General features: G+C 38.3%; 1 long non-coding RNA gene across 1 annotated transcript in view; it reads left to right on the top strand.

Moving 5' to 3' along the window:
* Nucleotides 1-26,309, top strand: part of LOC134484254 (uncharacterized) — a 40,690-nt gene that overhangs the window by 12,972 nt on the left and 1,409 nt on the right. The window contains exon 2 of the long non-coding RNA XR_010061669.1: nucleotides 15,726-15,976. This is a non-coding gene — a long non-coding RNA (uncharacterized LOC134484254). The remainder of the gene's footprint in view (nucleotides 1-15,725; nucleotides 15,977-26,309) is intronic.

Below are 26,309 nucleotides of genomic sequence, written 5' to 3'. Positions count from 1 at the left end.
TGATAATTCCGAAACTACTGGGAGATATTAACTGGTTGAGGCCTGTGACTGGCTTGACCAGTCAAGAGTTGAACAATTTGTTTCAAACGTTACAAGGCGATAAAGATTTAAATAGCCCAAGGAAACTGTCAGCTGAGGCTGAGAAAGAGCTAGCTTTGGTAGAAAGGAAATTGCAGGACACACATCTAGATCGTATTGATCCAAAGATGGCCTGCATATTAGTCATCTTACCCTCTACTCATTCCTCTACAGGAATTCTCATGCAGAGGGAAGATTATATCTTAGAATGGATATTTTTAGCACATAAATAGAGTAAGAAACTGAAAACCTACATTGAGAAGGTCTCTGAATTGATACTTAAAGGAAAATTGAGATTTCGACAATTAGTTGGAATGGACCCGGCTGAAATTGTGGTACCTTTTACTAATGCAGAAATTGCCTCTTTGTGGGTACAAGTTGAACATTTGCAAAGAGCGTGCAGTAAGTTCTTAGGAGAGATTAACAACAGATACCCTAAAAGCAAGCGACTTCAGTTCATAAAACGAACTACCTGGATCCTCCCTCGTATAATAAAGGGAACCCCAATATCTGGAGCCCCTACATTTTACACTGATGCCAGTGAGTTAGGAAAGGCAGGATGTAAATCAGAAAATGTAAGCAAGGTGACGGAGAGTCCCTATAAGTCAGTTCAAAAATCTGAATTATATGCAATACTCATGGTGTTGTCAGATTTTCAAGAGCCTCTTAATATAGTAACTGACTCTCAATATGTAGAAAGGGTTGCTTTGCACATAGAGACTGCAGAACTTATTCAGGATTATTCTGAATTGACATCATTATTTACTCAGCTACAACAAAAGATCAGAAATAGGAGTTACCCACTATATATAACACACATAAGATCTCATACAAGTCTGCCAGGCCCTCTGGCGCAAGGTAATAATGAAATTGACCAGCTACTGATAGGAAGTGCACTAGAGGCTTCAGAATTCCATAAAAAACACCATGTTAACAGCAAAGGCTTAAAGAAAGAATTCTCTATCACTTGGCAACAAGCCAAGGAGACTGTGAGGCAATGTCCTACTTGCTCGTTATATAATCAAACTCCATTGCCTACGGGAACTAACCGTAAAGGCACCCAAAGAAATGAAATTTGGCAAATGGATGTTCTCCATTTTACAGAGTATGGTAAGCTGAAATACATACACCATACTATAGATACATACTCAGGATTTCAATGGGCAATTGCCTTAGCATCAGAAAAGGCAGATTCTGTAATTACACATTTATTAGAAGTTATGGCTATAATGGGAATACCCATACAAATTAAAACGAACAATGGTCCAGCATGTATCTCTAACAAGATTAAGCGCTTCTTTGAATATTATAATGTTAACATGTTACAGGTATACCACACAATCCTACAGGACAAGCGATTGTGGAGAGATCTAATAGAAGTCTAAAGGAGATGATTAACAGGCAAAAAGGGGCAACAAAAACTCCCAGAGATAGGCTACATAGTGCTTTATTAACTTTAAATTTTTTAATTTTTTAAATGCTGATGAACAAAACAGCACAGCTGCTGAAAGACATTGGATTGTGGAAAAGACTACTGAACTAAACCAGCCTGTTTATATTAAGGATATTCTGACGTCAGAATGGAAAATGGGAAATGGGTTACTCTGGGGAAGGGGTTATGCCTATGTTTGTACAGGAGAAGAAAGCTGTGGGTTCCTTCCAAGCTGATAAAGATCAGACATGACAAGGGGAGACCTCCTGAAGTCCTCGGCAACACAGAAGAAAAGGGAGACTACGACAATCAACAAATAGGTGATGTATATATGAGGATGTTTAGGTCTCCATGTATGAACTGGCTGAGACTAAAATGTCTATAAACAGCCAGTAATATTTTGAGTATGAATTTCTCATAACTTGTTATTACATGCATCCTATAAAATGGCATGTATTACAAAATTATGGTACGGTTTGACTATATGATCAAACTAACGTGAAGAAAGGCAGTCACCTTTCTTTCTTGATCTTTATTAACTAAGCTGTGCACCCTGCCTACTCCATGTGGATGCGCTTACAGAACTATATGATGCTTGTAAAGTTTTGTGTGCTGCAGGAGGAAAGAAGAGAAAGACAGCCCTGAAATGACCCACAATCTGGGATACTGAGATTCCGGGACCTTCCAGTCCAACTTCGAGTTTGAATCTCCCTCAGTTACACTGAAGCTGCTTCATTTCAAGGCCTGCTTTCAGAACTTTTCCAGAACGGCCATCTTACTTATCCAGCCCTTCAGACTGTCATAGTCAAGAGGTCAGCTAAGAGATGAACTTTCTCAGCACAGAGTGACTGGCAGGCAAATCCCAGCTACCTCTACTCTGACAAAGCCAACTTTTCCTAATTCCCCTTGGGCCCCAGAAGGGAATTCTTCACCCCAATTCAGCTGGAAGAAGACGAGGAAGATTATCTTCCCAGTTCCTTATGTTGGAATGGATGGTTCTGGTTATTCTAAGAACACTGGATATGTTTTCTTTTAAGGGATACTATACAAATGTAGCTTTGGGCAGGGGGAACTAGAGAATTTAAACTCAGGGATTGCTATCTTTCCTTTCCTCCTTTCTATCCTTCTTAGTTAAAAAGAAAAGGGGGGGGTGATATAGTAATACATACAAGTTAGAGAAATAGACAAACAGGGATAGATTAGCAAACATACTCTTAAACAAAATTTTACAGCTATATCTTACATTGATAGAAATGTTTGTAATTGATACAAAGTTGAAGCTGCAATCTTTTCGTTGGTATAGAATGCATTTTACACAAATGCGAGGTTTTCGTTGGTATACTTCCTTATTGATTTATAATTGAGATTAATATTGCTACTTTAACATTAGCATTGTGCCTCCACTATGCATCTAAGAATACAAGTCTTAGACACAGTCCTATAACTGCTATCATACATTATTTTTAGTTGATTAACCAGAACCAGCTAAAGACCAGATTGCAAAGTCATGGTTCTGAGTCAGTTTAGATGGGTTTTGGAAATTCTTCTATTAGAGAGGGCCAACGGTAGTCTATGCTTAACAGTTCAGAAACACCTATGTAGATAGGAAATCTTCAAGGGCACCAGAAGTCCACTGAATAACCCGATATGGACATTTTTTTGTATAGATCATTTGACTAGAGACCTGTCTGCCCCTGACAGGACCCCTTAGACTCAAAGAAGAAATTGAGCATCAATGGAGTTGCTCAAATCGTGGTGACACAGCCACTGAACAAATTGCTTCAATTCATCTACAGACAAAACACTGTCCAGAAAGGGACAAATTATGCAGAATAGTTGATTGATAATCTCTGCCAAGGCAGGGTGATCAGCCCTTCAAAATCTGCATTCAAAGTCTGTCAGCTGATCCTGGGCCAGAAGGCTGAAGACTGATGCTCCGACATATTGAGGAATAGGGGGACTGTCCAGGTGATCAGCAGTCTCTATAAATTGGCTAAGCTTGGAAGCCATGTTTTGTGCTTCCCATATTTTCAGGTAATATTAATCATTCTTGGATTTCTGATGTGGTTGGAGACTGGAAGACTCATAGACAACCCAAGCGGTTTAGTATTGAGAAAGATGATAAATCTGGTAGGGTGGTTTTCAGGTGGCATAGGATCTAGAACCAGGATATAATCAGGTATAGTTTTTAGTATAGATGACATGGTTACTGAACAAAATTGATGCACTGGGTGATGAGTGTATTGTTGGTTTTATAAATTACAGAATGGTAATAAACTTAGTTCACATATGTATAGGGAAAAGGTTTTTTAACTGGACAAAAAGTGGGAAATGTTGTGGTCTGCCTTGTAGTTCTCTCTGAATTAGTAAAATAAAGGCAAGAGCTCGAGATTTGGGCAGAGGGAGGAGTCGGGAGCGAGAGGGGAGGAGTCAGGAGAGGGGAGGAATCAGGAGGGGGGAGTCAGAAGGGGGAGGAGTCAGGGAAAAAAAAGGAAAGAAGTGAGGAGAGAGTTGTCATGGGAGAAGGAGAAGCTGGAGACCAGGCAAATAAAAGGTGCAAGGGATGAGGGATTTGGGAGCTAGGAATAGGACAGTGTAGGGTGGATCTGCCCAATCTAGACGCTGGATTGTTTTCATATTAATTGAGTTGCATTTTCTTTGTACTGGCCGATTCTGGTTGGAGAGGAAACTGCAACAAACTGCAACAGTTACATTAGGAAGGTTGAGACCCTCTCTTCCTGACCCCTCTAAGATATGCCTGTCGATATGGACTGGAGATATAATCCCTTTTATTCAATCAGGCAAATTCAGAAAAACCAAAACACCACCAAAAGTTTATGAAGGATAAACAGCCACTGCACCCACATTGTCAGGACTGCTGACATCTTAGACAAATGATGTCAAAATGGAAATCACGTCACACCATGACCATCCCCCTAAGTGAAAAGCAGAGGAGAAAAACCAGTTCCCTGTTGGTGGCACCAAGAGAAAACCATTGTCAAAATCATCAGCAAGGATTTTAAAGTCAGGATTCAAGCTTCGTCAATGAGAAATTTCCAAAACAAACATCCTGGTGAGGTAATAGAAGAAACAAAAGAAAATCGAATAGTAACTCACTGAATTAAAATGAACACTAAAAGTAGGAATTAAAGGCATGTCTGGGCAAGATGAACAATGAAGTGGACTTTAGAGCAGGCAGAAGGGGTGGGAGATGGCTCACTGCTTAGGAACACAGGATGCTCTTGCAGAGGATCAGGGTTCAGAGGATCTGATGGACTTTTTGGTCAAAACTCACACACACACACACACACATACACATACACAAACACAAACAAACACACCCACACCCACTCACATATACACACACACATACACAAACACAAACACACACAAACACACACACACTCACATACACACACAAACGCAAACACACACACACCCACTCACATACACACACACACATACACACACAAACACACACAAACACACACACACTCACACTCACACACACACACACATACACACACAAACACAAACACACACAAACACACACACTCACCTAAACACACACACACATACACACACACACATACACACACACAAACACAAACACACACACTCACATAAACACACACACATATACATACACACAAACACACACAAACACACACACACACACACACACACACACACCATAGATATAAATTTAAAAAAAATTAAAAAAAGATGAAGCCAGGTATGCCCCTTTAATCCCAGCATTCAGAAGCAAGCTGATCTCTGTGAGTTCAAGGACGACCTGGTTTATACAGTGAGTTTCAGGCCAGTCCTACCTACGTAATGAAACCCAGTGTCCAAATAAAACAGAAAAGAGTGTTCTATGTATTTCTGATATTGTAGGCAACAGAGAAACTATTAATACAGAGAACTTATTGTTGAGAGAATCAGTGGGCTGGAAGGGGACACCAATTCTCTGTGTCACTAATTCCATCACGGCCTCAGCAAGAAGCAAGAATGGGTACAGCTAAAAGGGAAGCAGGGCGATTATGAGCAAAGCTGTGGACATGGATCAGCCTATCAGCAACAGAAGCAGGCAGAAAATCAGCTGGGATGAGATGGCGTCACCAGCCAATGTCTCTGACTGACAGTCCCTAGTAGCACCAGGATGTTCTTTTCCTTCAAGTACCCCTGGACTTTTCAGATACTCAGAAACCACAGAACAAAGTATGGCAAATGCCTCAGAAAAGATGTCCTGTGTTACATATTTGTTTATACAGGCTTCATGTAGCCCAGGCTGGCCTCAAACACACTATGCACCCGAGGATGATTTTGAACTCCTGGTTCTCCTCCTGGTAATGGAACTCTGAGCATGGACCACCACACCAGGCTGATGAGGTCCTGTAGGTGGAGCCCAGAGCTGTGTGAGAGCCAAGTGAGCACTCTGTCCACTGAGCTGCATCTCCAGCCCCTCGGGATGTGTTCTGCTAATACAACGAAACTAAAATAGACGTCTTCAATGAGAGACAACAGGAGTCTCCCAGTCCAGAAACATTAAATCACACATTCACAAGTAATACAGATGTCAAGAAATAATGAAACTATGTAACAGTAAGAAAAAAAGAAGAAGATAGGAAACATACTATCAAAATGTGTGAGACATAACTGTGAAGGTGCTAAGTGGAAACTTTATTTACAACACTAATTCTTAGATTAGAAACAAATAACAGCAACCTAAATTTTTATCTACACTAGAAAGTAAGAATATAATTAATTCAATGAAAACATAATTGTTAAACTGAACCCCAAAACACTAAAAATAAGAAATTAACAAAAAAAAGCCAAAGAAACACAATTAGTTTTCTTTTTTAAGCAAAGAATGGTATTTTGTCGTCTCGATTAGACCTAGATAGAAAAATATAAGGATATAAGGTCCATTCTGTTTGGCGATTAAAAAAAAAAAAAAAGAAAGAAATTGCCGTGTTTTAGAGCCTATGCAGAACACTGAACCTGGTTCCACAGACAAAAATTTAGAAAAAAAAATTCCTCGTTTAAACCCTTTTTAATGACAGTGTTTATACTCAACTTGTCTCTCCTATAATCTGTTTAATATCAGACAAGATTTCAAGGGATGCCATATGGAGATTGTGCAGTGTTGAAATGAAAGCACAGCATTGTATTCCCAACACAGACTCTGGATGAGAACATCATTGTTTTTATCACGAGGAAACTAGCACAAGATCCAAGTCCAGTCTCCTGAGGTGTTGTCCCATCTTAGAGCCATTTCCTCAGACAGCACTTCCCATGTGTCATATTTTTCTTCAAAAATCGAAACAGACTTGTTTGCTGCCTCTTTGGTTTGCAGTGCTGCTAGGGAGATCCTGGACCATCAGAGATGACAAAAGTTTTCCTCTACCACCCCAAACTACAGCACTGGTATCAGTGTAGAGGAAATAGAGAGACAGAAACCAAAAAGGAAAAAAAAAAACCTGTTGTTGTTTGGAGAAGATTTATGTAAGTAGGCCAAGCTGACCTTGGACATTCTATGTATCCCAGGATGGCCTTGTACTTATTCTGTAGCCCAGGCTGGCCTTGGATTTATGATGTAGCCCAGGCTGTCTTTGGACTTACTATGTAGCCCAGGCTGGATTTGAACTTGTGATCTTCGCGAGTATTGAGAATATAGGTATGCACTACCACACTCAGCTTTGTATCTGTTATTATAAGTGACTCAGCTGTGGCCCCTCATTTGCCAGCCTCCCTCAACATCAACTACAGCATCCACAATCACCCACTAGGATAAACCAATCCTTTAACTCATCTGTTAAGGTAAGACTTTACAGGACAAAGAGTCAGCAGGGTCCTCCTTCATATTAGAAAACATTTGTGTGGAGGGATTTGAGTGATTGTTTGAGTGAGCCAGTCATACCTCAACCTGGTTCTGATATTATGACCAAGACGGAAAAAAATAATAAGAAAACAAAATAAAGGAGATGGGGCCAACACCGGGACTTGAACCTTAGCAGCTGAGGAGATGACTCACAGGTCTCAGGTAAATGATGGGTAGGCTTTGTGACCCACACAGAATCCCAGTCCAGGGAGGTAGAGTTAGGGTAGATACCCAGAGCAAGATAGCTGTAAAGACTAGTCATATTGGTGAACTCTGAGTTTGACTGAGAAATGCTGCGTCAATGAATAAGGTAGAAGAGAAATGGATTAGTCCCTACATTATACACTGTGCATGCACATATGTACACACACACACACACACACACACACACACACACACATACACAGGAACAAAACAAAAAACCTTGGACTTAAGGCATTGCCTCCACTGTAGTAGCACATAGTAGGAGGTGGGGATCTAAATAAGTGTTCCTTTCCACCCCCACAAAGACCAACATACTTATGAACTCTCAGCCCTGGATCTGTACAATCTGCTGAGGACTCCCAGAAGTTTAGTTTAGTCTCCTCGCTCTCTAACATGTTCTGGTGTTCTGTTTCAGGAATCCTGAGCTGGGGCTCAGCTGACTTGAGCCTCACTCACAGTCTTGCATCCAAGACAACTTTCAGATGCCATGTATTGATCCTTGGGATTCCCTGCCAAGGTACCCTGACTTGCATTTCTCACGAGGCCACGCCATGAAGCCAGAGAAAGTGCGGCTCTGCCATTTATTAGCTTAGTGTATTGGGAAATTGGCTCGATGTTTAAACCTCACTTCCCTCGTATATAAATGAGCAGGCGAACAATTCCAGTTCATCAGTTCTACATTAGGAGTGAGTTAGAAAAACACATCAAAATGATTAGTGCCAATGTGTTTTATGAGTGATAAGCAGTATTATTTATATGATTTGTAACATTGGAAATTATGGTACATGGAACGTAACGGTTTTCATTATCTTTGCACAGATGATGCGAGGAAAGCATCAAGGATGCAGAAATGCTTCCTTTTTTCCTTTATTTCCAAGAAGCATTTCTTTCTGGTCCAATTATTTTTTTAAAACTTACTTTCCACTCCATCTCCCCTTAGGTGATTAGGTTAGAACGGGGTTTGGTGAGAGGGGTTATAAAACGTTGTGTTACAGAATATATCTACAAGATCAACTGTTGAGTTCAAATGCAGGCAGCCTCCATGGATAAGCCATGCTCCCCCTGAAGATATTGATTTCTTTTCTTTTTTTATTTTCATTGATTTCTTGTGATGGCTAGTTTAGGAGGAAAGAAACTCCCTCGAGGAGCTTCCTCCATCAGATTGGCCTTGACTATGTCCAGGTGGCATTTCCTTGACTGTTCACTGATGTTGGAGAGCCTGGTCTACTTTGGGCAGAACTGCCCTATGCGGTGGGTCTGGACTCTGTAAAGGTAGTTGCATGTGAGCTTAGAAGCAAGCCAGTGAGCAGTCTCTGTAGTTTCTGATTCACAATCCTGTCTCGGATTTCCTTGATGACGGACTGGAACAGATAAGATGATATAAAGTTTTCCCTTCCCAAACTGGCTTTGGTGAGTGTATTTATCAGAGCAACAGAAAACTAAAATTTAGCAAAGATCACAGTGCCATATGTGGAATGTCTTCCTGAAAGTTGCTGACCAGCGAGATCCCAAAAGCCCTCACAACTTTATAGGTTGTTGCCATTGTTCTTCGTAGCCCTCCAGATCTTGATGGTAAGACCCTATTGCTGAGGACACTGAATCCTTTGGGTCACAGGTCACAGAAGGGTCAATGTAACGTTGAGGTGGAAGCATCCTTTTAATGGCTAGCCTTCATGGTTCAAGAAAGTTCTATGTAGGATTCCAGGGAAGAAAATCATCTACAACCTTACTCGGGGGTGAACCATTCAAGCTAAAATGTCAGGCAAGATGTGCCCCTAATGTGTTAGTGGCATCGCAGTCATGGGAGTAACCAGTGGCTTTCCAATTGGATACAAGTCATATTCCACAAGAGCGAACACACACCAGGTTCTGTAAAGTCGTCAAGAACCGATGGTTAGGATGATATAGTCCCTATGAAAGAACCTCATGCTAAATACATTGTCGAACTTCCTTCCAAACGTCCATATTTGTATCTACAGATCAGCATTGCACTCAGCTCTCATCAGAGAAGAAGCCTCTGACTACCATGGGCAGAGACGTACAACTGTTCAAAGTGCTGGGAATCAGTGGTGTTGGACTGTTCAGGTGGAAATAGGACAGCTAAGTCTTCTCCTCCACAGCTCAGAGAACATCATGAAAGAGTGGGTGGAAGGAATATAAGAACCAGAAGATGGGGAAGGGGACAGCAAAAGGATATCTTTCAGATTGTACCTAGTCATTGAACTCTTAAACTGATGGCGGCTATGGCCATGGGCACAAGACTGGGCCGCTCAACACTTCATCACAGATGGGAGAGGCCATAAAGACCCTCCCCTCCCTTGGCAATCAACATTTATTGGAGGAGGGTTCTATTCTGCAGGCTTAGATTTTTCAAGACCTACTTTAGTAAGAGTTTTTAAACCCTTTAACCTTCCTCTAGCCCACCACCCACCAGAGGTAGTGGAAAGGAAAGGACAATAGGGCAAACAAAGGATGATATGGACCTGCTTAGAAATTGTTCTCTGGGACGATTTCAATCTTCATCATCAGGATATCAGTTCAGTTGACATGAATCAACAGAGGTAGGTCGATCCACTTGCAAACACCATTCGCGAATCACCAAGGACAGTTCAACCCAGAAGAAATTGCTGAGCTCTTCCAATTGGCCTGGGTTCGAGGAGGCATCAAGAAGCCACCGCAATGTCACCACAAGAAGTTCTCTGGGGCTTTTCTCTCTACAAAGTCATGACAGACAATGGTCAGTGAGGAAGGAAAGGTGAACCAATGCCACAGCATGGTCAATGAAGACCAGAGTCATCAAAGTCCATTGAGCATCAGCGAAGAGTGTCACGGCAAGCCAATGCCGTGGTGTTGCCCACTGTTGTCCAGTGTTATACTCGAACCCTTTCTAAACATCACATGCCGTTTTCCCAGGCAGCTACCAGAAACACCATGGGATTGTTCTCAGCAAAACATCCTCCCCTAAGACAGTTTCCAGAACAACATCCATGACACAGTTGAGTCTCCAAAGAAACCAGAAATTTCTGCTTCACTCCCTTCTTCATTCCTGTACCCATAGATAAGTGGTTCTATTGAATTCCTCTGTACTCATGTAATTAATTAAACTTAGGGAATACACACAGAAAGGAGACATGAAAGATGAGGGGGGACTTATTCAGATTATCGGTGCCAATTGGAGAGGGAATGGCGTGAGAGAAGGGGTTGACCAAGGGTATGACAGAGGAGGAGAGGGAGGAAGTAAGGGAGAACTGAAGGATGGGATGGGAGGCTGAGTGACGGGGATTTGGAAGGGGAATTGGGAAGGGAAATACAGAAAAGAAATGACTAAAACTCATTATATAAGTATATGAAATTGTTAAACAAAAACATCAAAATCGTCTTTTTAAAAAAAATAATGTTTCTCTTTATAGAGGGTCAATCATTACAACTTAGGGCTTATTTTCTTGGATCAATTTGTCTTTAAGGCTTTTTTTTTTCCTTCGAACAATTGTCAGATGTGAAGTTTTAGTTCGAATCAGTGCCGTGCAGGGTTCTGTGTGACTGAAAAATCGAGTCAATAAACACTTTGTATTTATCGTCAAAATCCCAGTGAGTTCTCTCCAGTAATTTTCCTTTTATCACACTCCACCCACAGCCTTCCCTAATGCTGGCTGAATTAAGTACCTGCCACTGAATGGGACAAAGTTCTAACCGGTGGAAGTGGGAAAAAGCAACTAAAAGCAAACAAAGTAACAAACAGCAAAACTTCTTCCCTCTGTATCTGGGATTCCATTTTATGGTTTTGGTGAGTCTACTACACTGAACAAAATGAAAGAGTAGAGTCTGAGGTGGTGTTTAACTTAGTGAAGAAAGGCAGGCATAGCTGCAAATGGGGGGGATGCGGGGTAGGCTGTCAGGGCGGTTCCTCTCTTGATGATGTATGTAAACACCGAAGCTGAGAATGAAGAGAACCTTCAAGTGAAAACGGCGATGCCAAAATTTATGAACACAAGAGCGTTTGTATCACACTGACTGAACATTCACACAAATAAATCACACCGCACTTCTAGTGTGCGTGTTTACACACATCAAGTGGTGCTGTGTTTGGGGGCTGTATAAACAATGATTGTGTGTGACTGGAGAGGTGGCTTGGTAGTTGAGAACCGTTACTGCTCTTGCAGAGGACCTGAGTTCAGACCCTGGCCCCAACATGGTGGCTCACAAGCATTCATTACTCTTGTTCTGTTCTGTGCCCTGCTCCTGTCTCTTGTCTTGATGTATACACATGTATGCAGTTGCCTGGCCAGAAGTCCTGGTATGCTTTCAATTCTGGTAAGTTGATTGAACCCAAACTGTTTGCGTTACAAGCTTCGCTTGTAAATAATTCTTTTGGTGACCCCCAATTATATTGTACAAATGCCTCCTGCCTTTTACAGACATATTTGCAATCACCTTTGCTTGGAAAAAGGAGTTAATTGTTATGCCTTCTTTGTTTGAAGAGGAAGATCTAAGTCTACACTCCTCAGAGAAACAAGATATCACGTACTGTAGGAAGAAATATGCATCTAGGCAACAATAAATATTCCAAATACCCTGTGCAGTAAATTAATGTTTGGAAAATACTCTTATTAGTAGTATTATTAACCATTGTATTTGTTTATATTTCAAATATCACCCCCTTTCCATAAACCCCCTTCCACATATTCCTCCTCTTTGTCTCTAAGAGTGTGACTCCGTAAGCCCCATTCACTCTTTCCTACCCCTCTAGAATCGCTCTTCTCTGGGACATCAAGCATCCAAAGGACCAAGTGCTTCCCCTTCCACTGGTGTGAGATGAGGCTGTCCTCTGCTACATACGTAGGGTACCAGACCATGTATAATCTATGGTTTGTGGTTAGGACCATGGGAGCCCTGAGGGGTTCTGGTTAATTGATATTGTTGTTATTTAAAGTCTCCTTCAGGTCCATCATCCCTTCCCCTACATCGTCTATTGGGATCTCTAGGCTCAGTTCAATGGTTGGCTGTGAATATCTGCGTCTGTGTCAGTCATGTGCTGGCAGAGCTTCTCAGAGGACAGCCACACCAGACTCCTGTTTGCAAGCACATCTCAGCATCAGCAACAGTGTCCGGTTTGGTGTCTGCAGATCTCCTGATGGCCTTTCCTTCAGCCTCTGCTCCATATTTTCCCCTGCATTTCAACTAGACACGAATAACTCTGATTTAATAAGAGATGGGTGAGTGTCCCATCCTTACACTGTGGTCATGTCTATCTACTGCAGGGCGTGTCTTCAGGTTCAATCTCACTGTTGTTGTGTATGTTGGCTAATGTCATCAGTGTTGGGTCCAGAGAACTTGTTGGATCCTTAGTATCTGAGACATTCTAGAGGTTACCCCCATCCTCCAATGTTCCTTCTTTCTACACTCATTTTCCTGGTCCACTGTGCTTCTTTCCTGCCTCTTCCCACATCTTATCCTGCTTTCCTGTTTTTCCATTTCACTCCCCTCTCCCACACAGGGTCCTTCCTCCATCTGCCTCCCATGATAATTTTCTAACCCCTTGTAATTTGGATTGAAGCTGTCCCTCTTTGTCCTTTCTTGTTAAGCTCCAGAGTGTGTATGAGTTTATTGTGTATATTCTGAGCTCTTGGGCTAATTTCCACTTACAAGTGAGTGCATTCTATGTGTGTTTATTTGTGTTTGCGTTACTTCACTCAGGATGATATTTTCTAGTTTCATCCATTTGCCTATGGACTCCTTATGGACTCCTGTAATTATTTAAGGGATTTTTTCTGTTTTCTGTATAAGGGCTTCTATCTCTTTACATCTATTGTCCTGTATTTCTTCAATGGAATTATTTATGTCCTTTTAAAAATCCTTTAACAGTATCATGTTAAGTGATTTGAAGTACAAACATTTCTTTTTCTTTTCTGTTGTGTTGAGGGTATCCTAGCCTTGTGTTGGTGTGAGAACTGTGTTCTGATGATGTCATGTAACCTTGGTTTTCATTGATTAGTCTATTATACTTCCCTCTCACCATCTCGTTTTCTCTGTGGTTAGCTGGTTTTACTGTCTCTGATAATGGATTGATCCTCCTGTAACCTATGTGTCAGGACTCCAGGCACACTAGCTCTCTCCTGAAGGATCTTGTGTACCAAGAGCTGTGGATCAGGTTCAGCGACAAGGAATAGATAGAAACCAGAAGTATCCTGTAATAGACTGCCCTTCTGTTCCTGTGTTCTGAGGGCTCCAGGCAGTTCCCCCTGAAAAGTGGTAGTCTCTCCTGTGATCTTGAGTGTGTCAGCACTCCTGGAAGTCCAGCCATTTCCTGGTGGGATATGGGGAGAGAGAGATGAGGTACAGGTTCAGCTTTGTAAACACAGCTTTGGGTCCTCTTGGTTTTTAATCTTTCACTGAAAGAACTCACAAATTAAATTTGACTCCGTGACCAGTAAGCCCGTAGGAATCATCATCTCTTTGTATTTTCAGAGATGGGACCACAAATGATTGGCACCTGGCATTTTAACATGGGTGCTATCAATTAAAATTAGGTATCTTTTTCTTTCCTGAAAATTTATTCCTAGCAGAGATAATTACTCAGTCAACAAAGCATTGCTGTTGAACATGAAATAGACTATCATTGACAAATAAAAATATTTAGGCAATGTCATCTAGGTCATCGAATTGTAATATATTGAAGAACTCACATAAATAATTCAGGATGGTTTAACCAATGCATGGAATGCATGTTCATTAAAACAAAGAATAGTATAAAGTTTATTTTTACAACTTACTGAATGATGTAATAAATTATAAGTCTCCATTAATGTACCTGGCTCCATAATGATGGTATAGATTAGGAATGAATAAAAAGTATTATGAGCTTTCTCTTATAAAAATTGCATTACGATATACGAAAAAAGAAAGATGAATGCATAAATCAGTGTGTTGGAGTTGATTGTATGCAATAATTGAAGAATCTGTCTTAGAAATAAGGTCATGGAGATTGTCTCAAGAAATGACAGCTAAGTTAAATTAGATGAAAAATAATTGAACTATATTTCGGGCAATATTACTATAAATATAAGGTCAATAAAAGGAAAAGAACTTGCATATACAAAAAGTATATGTGATAGTAGTTTGTATACATTAAGTGATGGAAGAGAGGACCAAATAAAGCTGAAGTTTGATATCACATATAGGCTTACAGAAACAATATGAGAGATATAAATTTTTATTTATGGAAAATGTATAAGAAATCATTGAATAGTTATAAAAAGTTTGTTTAACTCTCTATGTTCATAATAAGGGACTCTGGTTACTTTGTATTATGAAATGATACACAGAATGATTTGAAGGATGTTTTTGAAGTCAATCTTGAAGTAGTGTCAGTTTTAAAGAAAAAGATTCATATCAGACACTTATGTTGGAAATAATGTGTTTGGTAGTAGACTGATTATGGGAGGGCCGGAAGAAAGAAAGACAATGTCTTGTTTTGAGAAAATGAAAATATGTTGGAGTTTTACTGTGATGTGGAATATTTCATGATAAGTGTATTTAGGAGAATTTTAAAGGAATATATTTTAGATCGATTTATTTGAAGATGCTTGAGAGAACCTCTAACTCACTAGAAATTCCTATTTACTGTTCCAGGTTTGGTGATATAAGCCATTACTCACACCATGAATAAATAGCTGCTATATAACCAAAAATTTCTTTAATAGATGTATTTTTTCACACTATATCTGGTAGTTCTTATTTCATTAAGAGCAAACCTATGGTTACATTACATGTTTGTTTAGTACATGCGGACAAATAATTTGCCGATTTACTTACTCCAAACATTTTGGATTGCAATTAGCATTTAATCCAACTTTAAGGGAGCTGACACAGCTGTTTGATTAGAATATAATAGTTCATGAATTTAAATTTCACAGAAAGAAGTGATTTGCTCATATTTTGTAAAGTTACAAACTCTAGAAGTGTAAAAATATATAATAAATATCTAGCTCTTCTACGTTTTCTCTTTAGTATTTTAGCGTGTTATGATATTCATGCAAAAATTCCTTACCAGATGATTTTAACTATAATATCCAGTACTGTTAAACATATGCACATTATTTTACAACTATGTATCATATATGATTTCAGAAAATTTTCATCAAATGAGCCAGAAATTCTTCCTGACTTCAACACAACATGGCCATTGGGAACAGAATAAACCACAAATAAGAAAATGGAGAAAGTGGTTGACACACGCAAAATTCTTGGTTTTAAAATTAATAATCATGCTAGTTATGGGATGGAGCTTTGAAAATAGAGCCAATGACAGGATGAAAAACACTGACGAAGAGTATTTAAATTAAATTTTTACTAAATAAAAGAAAACAGTGGATCTGAAGGTAAGCAACATTTAACAAAATGACTCTGTTCTTCTGCCACTATTTATTCAATGCTTTGTTTTTTGTTCATATATATGTTCCAGAATCATCTCAATGATTCTGGTTAGTCTTAAATTAATGAACATGCAGTTCAACTGATTTAATATTCCACATTATTTTAATGTTCTTCTGCATCTATGGTTATAAAAATTATAGAGAATTATTTTGACTAGAATAAAATTTTATTGTTTCTTTATTATATGAGAAAAGCAATTATTTATAGAGAATGGATACCTGATATTTTCTAAATAATCTCAATAGAGTTTTAAACCATATATATTAGATCAATCATTCATACCTTCTCCAAATGAAACTCCTTAAATGTTACTACACATATAGTATGTAAAGAGAGTGATATATAGAAATAAAAACATCACCTATGCAGCCACAATCATCTATTATCCCCATAATGAAAGACAATACTAGGAAGAGAAGATGGTACAGATACACTGCAGGAAAGATCAGCATCTTTCAAAATGAAGATTGATTTGGAAAGTGATTTGAACTAAGTATAGTTAAGAATAATGTAAATAAGTTTAATGTTATGAGAACTAGTTTACCTGTTAGGGTTGCCTTATCTTTTCTTAACTTGGGCAGTCACCTTTCTGCTCTGTGGAATGAGACAGTCTCCACCTTCTCTGCCCTCACATATTTCAGTTTGTCACTTGGTGTTCAGGACATCCATATACCTGCCGATGAATTTTTCTTCTTGGAAATTTGAAATGTTCATTTTTCAGACTTTGGAGGGAGGGTTAAAAGAAAATGGGAAGTGAGTGACATACCACAACTCTTCTGTATTATTATCAAACTGGGTTTTTTTTTGGGAGATGGGATACTTGAGGTGAGAAGAAAGGAAAGTTGCTGCTTTATTTGAAATATGTACTTATCTCATTCTGTGCCCCTGTAAAGGGCCCAGGCTTATCTGTCAGGCCTGGCCATGTTCCTGTCACTACTCCACAGCCTTTCTCATGCAGTTCTTAATTCTAGGTCCTGCTTGCCACTCTAGGTTTCATATTGACCAGATTCATCTAATTTCCCTGTGATCCTGCTCTGAAACATACGCACATTTTTTTCTTTTGTTTGGTTTTCAAACTTTTAAATGTTTTTGTTATTTTTTGTTTAACCTGTTTTATGGAAGCCTTATAGGAGAATTACTCATGGATGTCTGTTTTGATTGGAACGAGAGAATAATGAAAAAAAACTATTTTTAATTTTACAAGACATTTTCATTTCTAAGTATTTCTCTTACATAAACCCACCATGCTAGTTTATCTTCCTGTCTTATCCTGAGTTCCTTCTTCCCATTGCTTCTTGAATACTGCCTCTTAGGACTTACTGCAGAACCATAAATGCTCTCATACAGGAGGAAGGAGTTGATTCTTCTACACTTTTCTAACCCTTTTTTAGACGTATCTTCCTACACTCTTGAGCTATTTGAATTAATTTGGATCACTGTACTCAATAGTATAGTATTGTAGTGCTTGGGCCTTGAAAATATCTGTCATTATTCCCTTGTCATAGTTTTACAGCTCAGGGTTTGGCCTAGTTATATTTTGGAACCTTAGTCCAAGAAGTTTGTGAAATTGGAAAAAACCTAGACAGCAGCTATCAGTACTTTCAAATGGTATTTTAATACATGAGGGCTATAAAAACCTTTAATAAATCATGGAAAAGCAGTCTGAGATTCCTGTTTCTGCAAAGTACTTGAAAAACATGAAAGGGAGAAAGACCATGTCCCACTCACTTTTGTCTTCACATAGTGTGCTCAAATATGACTTTAGTTTTGGTGCCTTTTCTGGTTAGAACGTAAAGTTGTTTGTGTTAGTTTGCATTAATGATTTGCTTTTATTAATATACACTTTTGTTATTTTTTTTGTCTTCAACATTCCCATTAGGGCCATGGTTCCCCACTTTGTATAGATGAAAGTTGGGTTCAGTCCAGCTATTATTGTCCTGGGGAACAAATCACAATTTTGGGAACAAATGTTCACAATTATATACTTGACCATGGTTTGAAATTCTTCCTTGCCATCACTTTCTTGTATCAACATAATTGTTTACTTCCGCTCAATTAATTTTATTGACCACTCTATAATCCCATTATGTATCTGTGTGTAGGGGGAAAGGGATTCTTTAACTTTTTTGTGGTATGTGGTTTTATTCTTCCATAAATTATTTCCCACCACTACATGAGCACAGCACAATACCTGGCATTATTGCTTGCTGGGAACATTGTGGAAGGGTAGTGTGAAATTCATCTCTGTTCTTTGTTTCAGAGATTCTTATTTTTCATAAGTAATCCATCCTATTGAAATGGCTAATTAATTCTTGTATTCTTCTTCATATATGGCTGCTGCTGTGAATAAATTGCATTTTAACATTGATAAACAATAACAAAATCCCATAAAGGCAAGAACATACATAAAGAGGGAAAAGTATTCACAAAGAAAAAATGCTTTAAAATGGAGAAAAATATAAGCAAAATGAGATCAAAAGTTATAGTCAGAAATTATAAAATTAAAAATTTCATTATAAAATTATAAATTTGTAAGGTTGGATTTTTTAAGTTATTAAAATAACTTCTGTTATTTTAACCATATCTGTTTAGTTTCAGTTTCTATAAATTGTCCGTTGTTGAGAGAGCAGAATTGACGTTTCCAACAATTTATTTTGTGTGGTGCAATATTTGCTTTGAGCTATAGTTATGTTTCTTTTATTAATTTAGGTGTCCTTGCATTTGAAACATAGTTGTTCAGTATTGAAAGTTCATCTTAGTATTATTTTTTCTTTGACAGTATGGTTCGCTTCCTTATCATTTTTGATAACTTTTTGTTATTTATTATTATAATTATTATTTTTATTATTATTTTTATTTTCACATTTATAATAATATATTATTATTATTATTATTATTATTATTATTATTATGTGTCTACTTGATATTTTCTATGATTCTAGTACTTTAACAGGTATCTCTTTCTGATTTGAGGAATATTGTTCCCAGAAAATCACATACAAATAGTTATTGTAGTTGATTTTATTTTCATGCTTCTCATAATGTCCTGAACTTATGAATCAGGGACCCTGCCTCAGTTGGTTCTGATTGGAAAATAGAGATATTGATAGCCAGTGTCTAGGCAGGGCAGACAGAGCAGGAGTTTCAGGACGCTTGGACAAAGGTCCAGAGTGGAAGAAGGCATGGAGATTCTCCAGGACAGACTTTCAGGACAGAGAAGCAGCTGACATAGAAGAGCATGAGAATAAGCAGACCCAGGTGCGCTGCTCAATGTTGTCCAGGGCAAGAAAGATGGGATACAGATTTTAGCAAATAATAATGTGGGAATATCTGTGGTAGATAGTTTAGCCACTCGGAGGTTAGGAAGTGACCTTGCCATTGAGTTGTTAAAGGCCTAGAAAAACATAAAGACTGTATGTGTGAGGCCTCCATGCATAAGCCCCCTATCCCTATCCTCTTCCACTGCCCTGTCTTCTTCAAAGGTGTTTCCCCTCCGCAAAAACATCTGCTTGCTGCCTCCCCAGCATGCCATTGTATTTACTGGAAGATCTAGCCTTTGCATGACCAAGGGCTTCTCCCATTCGTATAGAACATGGTCATCCTTTGATACATATGCAGCTAGAGCCACCAGTCTGTCCATGTGCAGTCTTCAGGAAGTGCTTTAGTCCCGTGGAGCTCTGGTTAGTGACCACTGTTGTCCTCACTGGGTTTCAAGGCACTTCAGCTCCTTTAATACTTTCTCTATCTTCCCCAAAGGGGACCCTGTTCTCATTTCGATGGTTGGCTGGAAGCATCAGCCTCGGTATTTGTCATGATCTGGAAGAGCCTCTCAGGAGACAGCAATATCAGGCTCCTGTGAGCATGCACATGTTGGCATCAGAAATATTGTTTAGGTTGGGGGCTGTATGCATGTGGGCTGGATCCCAGGTGGTATAGGCTTAGTAGGGTTATTCCTTCAATCTCTCCACTAAACTTAATCTCCATATCATGTCCTATGAATATTTTTGTTTCCCCTTTAAGACAGACCATCCTCACTTGGTTCATCCTTCTTCTTGAACTTAAAGCGGTAATTGAATTGTATGTTGTGTAATTAAAGGTTTTGGGGTAGTGTGTATGTGTGTGTGTGTGTGTGTGTGTGTGTGTGTTGTTTTTTCTTTTGTGTGTGTGTGTGTGTGTGTGATTTGGATGCCTAATTCATGATGGTATTTTATAGTTTCATTCATATGCTTATGTACTTCATGATGTCATTGTATATGATTAGTGAGTTGCACTCAATTATGTAGATGAACCACATTTTCTGTATCCATTCATGTGGTCAAATCATCTGGGTTCTTCCTAGCTTCTGGCTATCATAACTACAGCTGCTATAAACATAGTACAACATGTGTCCTAGTTATATGTTGGGGCATCATTTGGGAATATGCCCAGGAGTGAGATAGCTAAGTCCTCAGCATATACTATGTCCAATTATCTGAGGAAAGCCCAGAGTAATTTCCGGAATATTGTACCTCATTCCAATCCCTCCAATAATGGAGGAGTCTTCTTCTTTCTCCACATTGTGACCAGCATCTGCTGTTAACTGAATATTTGATCTTAGCCATTCTGCCTGGTGTATCTTTTCATTTGCATGATTAATAATGATGTTGAACATTTCTTTATGCATTTCTCAGCCATTCAAAATTCTTCTGCTGAAAATTATTTGTTTAGATCTGTACCCCATTTATAATGGGGTTATTTGACTTTCTGGAGCATAACTTCTTGAGTTCTTTGTACATATTGAATATTAGTTCTCTTTCAGATATAGGAGGGCAAATGTCTTTTTTCAAGATATTAGTGGCCATTTTGTCATAAAGACAGTGTTTCTTGCCTTACAGACACTTTGCATTTTTACAAGGTCCATTCTGTCAACTCTTCATCGTAAAGCATAAGCCACTGGTTTGGTGTTCTCTTCTAGAAATTTTCCATTGTTATCATGTGTTTCAGCTTTTCGCCACTTTTTCTTCTATTGGTTTGTGTTTATCTCTTTTTTCTGGATGCCCTTACTCCACTTGGACTTCAGCTTTGTACAGCGTGATAAGAATGGATGGACTTACATTAATTTACACGCTGACATCTAGATGAACCAACACAGGTGTTCTACTTGCCTGTCTCTGTACCAATACCATATTATTTTTTACAGTGTTGGTGGGTATTCAACTTGAGGTTAGGGATGTTGATTTCCACAGAATTTCTTTTATTTTGAGAATAGTTTCCACCTCCTTGGTTTTTTTTTTTCTTATTCTAAATGAACTTGCATATTTCTTTTTCTAACTGTATGAAGAAATTTGTTGAAATTTTCTTAGGGATTGCATTGAATCTGTAGATTGCTTTTAGCAAAGGGCCATTTTTGCTACATCAATATTGACAATCCATGAATATGAAAAGACTTTCCATCTTCTGAGATTTTCTTCATTTATAGAAATTAAATTCTTTTCATACGGTACATTCCCTTACCTATTTGAGTTACACATAGGTATTTTTTGTTATTTGTGATTATTGTGAAGAGTGTAATTTCCCTAATTTCTTTCTTGGTCTGATTATTCATGGAAGGTTACTGATACGTTAGATTTAATTCTATATCCAGGACTTTGCTGAAGTTGTTTCTCACGTGCAGTATTTCTCTGGTGGAAATTATGGAGTCACTTAAGTGTACTATAATATCACCTGAAAATAGTGGTATTGACCTCTTCCTTTAATATTTGTATCCCTTTTTACTCCTTCTGTTGTCTAATTGGTCTGGCTAGCACATTGAGTACTATATTGAATAAGCAGGAAGAGAATGAATAGCCTTGTCTAGTCCCTGATTTTGAGGGAGAACTTCAAGTTTCTCTTAGTTTAGTTTGATTTTTGGCTACTGGTTTGCTGTCCACTATGTTACTGTTGTTGAGTATGGGCCTTGAATTCCTATCATTGTACGACTTTGGCTATGAAGGGGCGTTTTATTTTGTCAAATGCTTTTGCAGCATCTAATGAGATGAAAATGTAATTTTCTTCTTTCAGTTTGATTATCTAGTGGATTATATTGTTGGAATTACATATTGAACTATCCTTGCATTCCTGTTATGAAGTCTCCTTGATAGTGATGGATGATAATTTTGATGTGTTCATGGATTTGGTTTCCAATCATTTGGTTGACTATTTTTTGTCAATATCCATAAGGGAAATTGGTTTGAAGTTCACTTTCTTTATTGGGTCTTTGTATGCTATAGGTATTAACATAACTGTGGCTTCATAGATGGAATTGGATAGTGTTCCTCTGTTTGCATTTTGTGGAATATTTTGTACAATAGTGGTATTTGGTTCTAGGAAGTGCGGATAGAATTTTCCACTAAAATCATCTGGTCCTGGGATCTTTTCCCAATTGGGAGCATTTTAATAATTGTTTCTAATTTTTTCGGATTCATGGTACAGTTTAGATATTTTATCTGACCCTGACTTAACTTTGGTAACTGCTCCCTGTATAGAAAATTGATAATTTGATCCAGATTTTCTACTTTTCTTGAATATAAATTTCAGTAATATGGTATGATGATGTTTTGAATTTCTGCAGATTCTGTTGTTTTGTTTCCCTCTCATTTCGGATTTGGTTATTTGGATACTTTCTCTGTGCCCTTTTGTCATTCTAGCTCAGGTTTATGTACCATGTTGATTTACCCTTGGATCCAGCTCCTGGTTTTATTCATTATTTGTCGAGTTCTTTGTGTTTCTCCTTGGTTGATTTCAGACCTGAGTTTGATTATTTCCTGCCTTGTGCTCCTCTCGGGTGAATCTGCTTCTTTTTGCTTTTGAGCTTTTATATTTGTTGTCAAGCTGCTAATGTATGCTCTCTCCAGTTTCCCTTTGGATGCTCTCAGAGCTCTGAGTTTTCCTCTTAGCTCTCCTTTCATTGTGTCCCATAAGTTTGTTTGTTGTACCTTACATTTCCTAAAATTTTAAAACATTTTTATTTTTTTAATTTTTTTCTTTAGTTCTTCCTCTACCAAGTTATCACTGAGTAAAATATTGGTCAACCTCTATGAGTATTTGGGCTTCCTGACATTTTTGTTGTTATTGAAGTCCAGCCTTAGGTCATGGTCGTGTGAGAAAATGCACGGGATTATTTCACTCTTTGTATCTGTTGATGCCTCTTTTATGACCAACTGTATGGTCAGTTTTGGAGAATGTGCCGTGAGTTCCTGAGAATAAGGTATATTCTTTTGTTCTTGGATGAAATATTCTATAGATATTTCTTAAATCCATTTGGTTCAAAAGCTGTTAATTTCTCTGTGTCTCTGGTTTCACTTTCCATGATCTGGCCATTGCTGAGTGTGGGTTGTTGAAGTCTCCCACGACTATTTCATTAGCCTGAGCTTTAGTTCGGTTTCCTTTATAAATTTAGGTGCCCTTGGATGTAGTGTATAGATATTCAGGATAGAGAGTTGATCTTGGTGGAATTTTTTCTTTGATTAAAATGAAGTGTCCGTCCTTATCTTTTTTTTTCTTTTTTGATATCTTTTGGTTGAATTAGATACTGGAATGTATCCTCCAGGATGTTTCCACAGACCATTTTCTTGGAAAATTGTTTTCCAGCCTTTTATTCTGAGATACTATCTGTCTTTGTCACTGAGCTGTGTTTCTTTTATGCAACAAAATTCTAGTTCTTCTTTATGTATGCAGTCTGTTAGTCTATGTCTTTTTTATTGGAGAATTTTGCTTTGATGCTAAGAGATATTAAGGAATAGTTATTGTGGTTTTCTGTTATTATTGGTAGAGGTGGAATTATGTTTGTGTGACTCTCTTCTTTTGGGTTTGTTGCAAGAGGATTACTTTCTTGCTTTTTATGGGGTGTAATTTCCCTCCTTCTGTTGGAGTTTCCCATGTATTATCTTTAATAGGGCAGGATTTGTGCAAATATAGTGTGTAAATTATGTTTATCATAAAATACTTTGGTTTCTCCAGCTGCATTGATTGAAAGTTTGGCAGGGGACAGTAGCCTGGACTGGCATTTATGTTCTCTTAGTGTTTTATAAAATCCACTCTGGATCTGACTTTCATAGTCTCTGATGAGAAGTCTGGTGTAATTCCTATAGGTATGCCTATATATGTTATTTGACTTTTTCCCTTAATGCCTTTAATATTCTTTATTTTTCTTTGTGCATTTGGTGTTTTGACTATTATGTAAAGGGAGAAATTTCTTTTTGGTCCAATCTATTTGGAGAAATGTATGATTCTTTTATTATTATAGGCATTTCTCCCTTTAGGTTAGGGAAGTTTTCTCCTATAATTTTTTGAAGATATGTACTGGCTCTTTTATACGGGAATCTTCACTCTCTTTTATACCCATTTTTCCTTTGGTTTGATCTCATTGTGTCCTGGATTTCCTGGTTGTTTTCCATTAGGAGCTTTTTGAGCTTTACATTTTCTTTGATGCTTGTGTAAATGTTTTCTACAGTATCTTCTGCCCCTGAGATTTTTATCCTTTATCTCTTGTAATCTCTTTCTGATGCTTCTCTCTATGACTTCAGATTTCTTCCCTAGGTTTTCCAACTCCAGGGTTGTCTCTCTTTGTGCTTCCTTTATTGATTCTATTTCCACTTATTGATCCTAGATTTTTTAAATTCCTTCATCTGTTTGACTGTGTTTTCCTGTAATTCTTGAAGGAATTTTGTGTTTCCCCTTTAAGGGCTTCTACTTATTTACCTGTGATGTCCTGTATTTCTTGAAGAGTTTTATTTGTTCCCTACTCAATGTCCTCTATCATCATCATGAAAAATGATTTTGAATCCACATCTTACTATTTCAGTTTGTTGGGATATCCAAATATTGCTTTCTTTGGATAAGGGAGCTCTGATGATGACAAGTAGTTTGGTTTCTGTTGCTTAGGTTCCTGTGCTTGACTCTGGCCATCAGGTTTTCTCCGGTGTTTCATGGTCTTGCTGTCTCTGATGGTGGCATGACCATCCTGTAAAACTCTTTGTCACTGTTCCTAGAGACTTCTTTTCTCCCACCAAGATGTGGGTACAGAGATATGTAGGACCAGATCAGCAATGGGTGCAGGCAGAAACAGGAAGTGTCCTGTCCCAGACTGCTCTTGATTTCTGCGTCCTGAGGCCTCCAGCCTGGTTGCTTGGAGCAGAAGGGTTGGTCTCGCCTGTGTTCTCAGTTGTGTTACTTTTCCTGGCCACTGGCTTCCATCTCTGGACACAGGTAGATACTGGAAGGATCCCCTCCCTTACTCTCCCAAGGTTCCTGTATCCATAGGGCTCTAAGCAGCTCCCTCTCAGCACAGGGATGTGAGCAGAGGTAATGGTTTCCCCTAAGTTCTCAGAATTGTCCATGATTCTGGGAGTCCATCTTTCTCCCCCTCCAATTTTGGGTACAGTGAGCTATTGTAGTATGTCATCTCTGGGCGCAACCAGAAACAGGAAGCTTGTATCTTCTTGATAGTATCATCCTAATAAATTGAAATATCAAGATAGGCATTTCCAGTATATGAAATAAATATTGATGGCGTTGTCATGGGGAGGTGAATACAAATAGATACAAAATACACTTGAATAAGTGTATTAAGATACATCCTGACTGGAATCTGTGGAGAAGAATGACAGAGTCTGTATTATATAAAATGGATTATGAAATTGAGTGGAAAAATTCTTCTAATAAACATAATATAAATTTAAATTGAATCTTCTTCATCATTTATTTATATAACACATCTTCACTAGGCATCTAGAATTTCATCAATTATGATACATTAAGGATGCAAATAAGAAAAAAAACGAATCTTCCATAAACAGGCATTTTAGATTTTTGTTGCATCTTAACCAGAACCATGGATAATTCAGAGAACTTAGGGGAAACCATTACCTCTGCTCCCTTAATGTAAAGGGAGAGAAAGAACTTAGAGTGTTGTCAAACATGTGCTCACAGGTTCTTACTTATATAATGGGTCCATGGTCTTTATTTTCAGTGAGCTTGGTTTTGGTGGGGGTAATCTGAGATTGAATTTTGTAAGTTATTTCTGTGTTTTTAACTTATTTTTCTATATCATTTATCTTTAATAAAGATTTATATTTTATTCAGTTTGTTTATTTTATTTATATTTCATTTCAGCATTTCTGCTGACAATAGATCTCTCCAAAGTAAATGAACTAAAGAAACCAATTTTGATATTTTACTAACATACCAGATTACCGCAGACGATGTGGCTATTTGATTATAGGAGAGCACTAACTATGCTTCCTTTGGTATAGAATATGA

Source organism: Rattus norvegicus, chromosome Y (genome assembly GCF_036323735.1).
Source record: "Rattus norvegicus strain BN/NHsdMcwi chromosome Y, GRCr8, whole genome shotgun sequence".
Classification (NCBI taxonomy): Eukaryota; Metazoa; Chordata; class Mammalia; order Rodentia; family Muridae; genus Rattus; species Rattus norvegicus.
Note: the sequence above shows the minus strand (reverse complement) of the source record. Positions and strands in the feature narration are given on the sequence as shown.